We start from the raw sequence: 5,218 nt of genomic DNA, 5'->3' as shown, positions 1-5,218 counted from the left end.
TAGAAATCAATCAGATGTTTATCGAAGAGAATAAACAGATTTGATCTGTCAATTCAGAATGTAATTTTTCACAAAATTACAGACTTAATTATCTCAAAAAGGAGCAGAGGATTTTCGAAAATTCCTCTTGAAAATATATGTGTAATTCGAAAATTGCAAGACTTAAAGCTTATGATTTTCGAACACTACACATGTATTTATAGATAATTTCTAGACTAAATTAAGTTATAATTATATTAGGACTCTAAGTCCTTAGGGCCCAAAATCAATAACTTAAGCCCAACAAGCCAAGCCTGTTATTATAGAAATTAATATAAAATTCATCATGACTTCGATTGATAAACCGATTTCACCAATGTGCACAGAAACCATTTCTGCACCTTTTAAAGTCAAGATAATTTTTCTGAATCCGAATTCAGTGATTTCCAAAAATGTCCATCCCTATGTCATTTTAGGAAATTCCACTCCCTTTAGTTAAGAAGTCCAACTTCTCTTTCATTAAATTTAACTCTTTAAATTTAACTATCTCAATGGGGTTTAGTAATCCATTACTTGTGTGACCCTCAATGGTTCAGGGATACAGCTAGTCGTGGGCTCACAACTCCTTATGACTCGGAACAACGATTTCTGACTTGCCCAACGAATCATGGTAAGAGCGTCTAGCAACATCGCCCCATGATTCCCTAGGTATCACTGATAGTGCTGCAAGAACCAGTAGGTTTTGGTTAGCGTACAGTACGGTCCCTTCATCCATATATCCAGATCGAATCAACAACCATTGGTACATCGAGAATCGTTCGAGATTCGATAACTATGCAATGCATCTTGAAGATCAAATAGTGACATCGCATGTGCTACTAGGAAACCATTTCTTAAAGCACATCATGTACTCTGGCCAGAGATTTGTCACACTAATATCTCCTCAGATCGCATAGGATATCCACACTCGCAAGTATGTGGTGAATCCTTGACAACAAAGCATCGATTCCTATATGTGTCGTAACTGTACCCAATCCCGACACCTGATGACCCCAATAGAGTCGGTAAATAAGTCAAAGTACAGTACTAGCATATAGAGTCTCAATGATGTTTCAAGTAGTAAGGACTAATGGTGTACAACCAAAACCGCGGACTTATCCACTCAAATAATAATAACCACTTGGAAAGTCCGAATAGGGTAGTTCGATCATTCATCATATGAATATCCATTTGCATGCTTTGAACATCTCCATGTCCATTACCAATGAAACGTGGTACTTGGCATCACAAATGCTAGTCTCAATCTCGAGTGATCCTTATCCTTATTAGCGGACGGCTCAATTGACTAGGAACTGTTTAGAATATACAGTGACTATAAGATGTGTTTCATAATAGTGATCTCTCTTTATTCACTATCTCATCTTACTTACACTATAGTATATTCAAGGTCTTTATCAAAGCAACAATAGTATATCACAATATAACAATATGAAGAAAGACAAAGAAAATGCCATTAATGAATGTAAATTATATTAAACAAAGATTGTTTATACATGGAGTCATAAAAGCCCTTAGCCACAAGTTGGCTAACCGGGCACCCACTCTTTCAAACAGGTGGTATCAGAGCGTAAGTTTCTTGGACTGAAATAGAAGCTGAGCTGGGTAGATTGAGTCACATGCATTTATAGTATTGCATGATTGTGCATTACATGATTTAATGATTCGATGATTTGATAAATGACATGTGAGCATCTTCTATGTTTGAAATTCAACTGCCTGATTTACTGATTTGTAAATTTTTGAATTTCTTACTGATTTTGTTATAAGATTTTCCCCGGGTGATGTAAGCACCCAGAATCGAAGAGAACAGTGTTCTTTGGGTGATGTAAGAACCCCAGACTAAACAGAATGGTATGGTCAGACTGAACAACACTGTATGGCTCAGCTGAACGAAGTATCTCTGATTGAACAGAACAGAATATCAGCGAATGAATATATGTTATTGCAGGTAGAAGTTGTCCTGAAGACCTTGATCATTCGTTCAGATACCTGGAAGATACAGATGAATGACGTATCAGATTGACTATCTACAAACTTCGAAACCTAACAACCAGCTGATAGATTTTAATGAAGAAATTCTGAAAGAATTGAGGTATATTTATTTGTTGGTAAGTTCATAGAACATAAGTTTATTTATAGTTCTTTGCCACAACAGATAGAAATGATGAGAAAAAGAAGAATATACCAATCAGAAGTAGAGTAATTTGAATATTGACGAATGCATTACTAGATTTCAAGCCTACTATGATTCTTTGAATTATAGATGATACTAATGAAGCTCACGAGTGAGTTGTTTAATTATGGCTCGAAGATTATGTCTGGATAACTGTTGACGATTGAAACATTTTATGAAATACATAGCCCTGTCTAATAGAACTGAAGTTGAATGATGAGACAGAAGGAATAAAATTGTAAGGATGCTATAGTGTGTGAGATAAACACAATTTTAGTTACAATTTTTATTCCAGAGTAGGTACAAAGTAAACGATACGAAAGTAGTTCGTCAACTCTAGCGAACCGAGACGGATTAGTCTGGTTCTGAATGCAGAGTATGTTAGAGATTATTGCACTCATTTGTGGAGGGAGAAATCCTAGCAATCAGTGCAGAGATATTTCAGGCAGATGTATTAGGCGATGTCCTAAGTAAATCAGAGTCAGAGGAAATTTGAATGAAGAAAGTATACAGAGGATCAGAATGAAATTGCACCTGAGAATGAAATTTCAGGTAACAAATTTATTTTGTATTAACCTGTTTATGTTGTAGGTGCAAGAGATATAAGATACTTGAAAGCTGTGTTATATGATCACCTCTGTATCAGAAAAGAGAAGTTGTGAATTGAACTGAGAATGGTACTACTGAATATGATGATATGATAGAGAATCTTGAATTAAGATTCTGTGATTTCGGTTTGATATATGATGTTTGATTACAGAAATATTCCGAAATCATTATCTTCGATGCACTAGATATGTTCAAGATCTATGTTCAAGATCTAAATCAGCATTGATAGATATGCCGATGAATAGAGATGAAATATATATTCCAGTAAGATTTTGACTTTAGTTTAAGTTGTGAACTGGAATTTTATAACGAATTGGTGAATTGATGAATTTATGAAGTACCGACGTGATGAGATTATGAATTGAATATTGATCTTGAGGTTTAGAAGATAGATGATGATATGAAAATCAGTTACAGATGAGTCTTTTCTTTGATTACACTGAATCGAATACATCAATTGGACATATAATTCTTGAAATATTTGATTTCGAGTGGCTCTCCTTGTTTTGTTCATAGAGCCTGAGTGATTCACTCATTCTGAGTTGTGCAATGCAAGTGAGTTGTTTTCACTTTGCAGAGTTTGTTATCCAGAAGATTTAATTTTTGGATGACCTTGATTGAGGGATTTTCTCAATCTTGATTTATTTCTTTTGATTTTGAGAATTATTGATCCTTTGATGATATTTCAGCATATTTTAAGATTGTTGGCTCGTAACTGATAGAAGAATTTGAAGATGATCCATGATTTTTGGGTTAAATGATATGACTTGTCAGTATTTTGGAGATAGAAATGAGGAATGAAATAGGCATTCGATGAATTGATTTCAGTTTTCTGTGTATTCTGGTTCGAGTATTCAGACGAATGCATAGCAATCAGAATGATTTTCGATTGAAAGTAAGCTAGAACTATTCAGAATATGAAAGAAACACAAAAAGTAAACTGCAGCGATGAGAATTCAGTACAGAATACCAGATTGAGATATGAATTGAAGCCTCAGATCAGAATGAATGAATTATATTATGCTTGATTATCTGATTGTGCTTGATATTTCCGAAAAAAAATATCAGATTTTGAAGAAAATTCACAACAATGAATTTAAGATTCATCCAATAATTGTTTTATCAGAATATAAAGCAAATAGAGGCAACAGAATGAATACGTTTTCGAAGTTAAACGTACAAAGAGTTTCTGATGAAGTTGGAAATCATTGACTAGATTAGTTCAATGACAGTTTAGAAACTCCAAAATTGTTATGAGATCATGATTTGAAAGAGTATGTTGTGAAACTACCAAGATGAAGCAGTTTTTATGAAGTAAACAGGTGGTAGTTATGAACAGATTGAGTGAAAGTAATGTATACGATGGTCTGTCTGTATGATCACATCACTGAATGGTGATTAGATGTGTTGCAAGATGAACAGTAAGCCAAGAAATAATGTTTCAGATTGAAACATTGGGTTTACTATTACATTGTAATACAGATGATCAGAAGATTTTGAGTACTTTATGAAGTAAGGGTACAACATATTATCCTTGAATTGGAAGAATAGTCAGAGAAGATGAATCGAATTTCGAGAATGAACTTTACCTGACATGTTACCGATGATCAACAGCTCTGAATACTTTGAAATCTGTGAATACAGTATATTATACTCTGATTAATAGATAGTCCGAATAGACTAATTAGAATTTTAGAATACGCTGTATAAGATGTGATACAGATATGACTAGATAGCTGTGAAGAAGATAACGATAGGATGAAATTACAGGAATGATTAAAATCTATTGTCAGGATTAAGACTTTAGATTTATTCGACAGAATGTGGTATCGATTGATTGACTGATGTTTGGAGAGTTGGTTATATGTGAATGCATTATACCATTCTTCAATTGATGGATTATCTGAGTTGATTTTCCAGATGTTGAGAATATTCTCAGAACCTTAATACCTGATTCGGTATTACTTGACGTGAGGTGTTGCCACTTGATGATTATAATTCTTGTAACAGTTATTGAGTCGATTTTGAGATAATGTTATGATGATATGATGAAAAAAAATCCGATTTCTTTGTGTTGAAATGATACTACCGAAGTATATGACATTAGATCAGACATGATTTGTTGATATCAGATCAGATTTGATTTGAAACACACAAAGATTTTGAAGATGAATCTGTATGAAATGAAAACAGAGAAGAAGAAACAAAATTAGTAATTGAATGATAGATATAACTTTTGATACTAAAACTGATTAGTTAAGCGGAAAAGTTGTTCTTGATACATTATTCAATTCAGAATTGAGAAAGAGCAGAGTTTTTTTACAGATTCAGAATATGAATGAGAATACTGATTTTGAAGCGATGAACTGAATGACAGTATAGACTTGATATATGTTC

The sequence above is a fragment of the Henckelia pumila genome, chromosome 2, assembly GCF_033568475.1.
Source record: "Henckelia pumila isolate YLH828 chromosome 2, ASM3356847v2, whole genome shotgun sequence".
Taxonomy (NCBI): domain Eukaryota; kingdom Viridiplantae; phylum Streptophyta; class Magnoliopsida; order Lamiales; family Gesneriaceae; genus Henckelia; species Henckelia pumila.
This window is presented reverse-complemented; position numbering follows the sequence as displayed.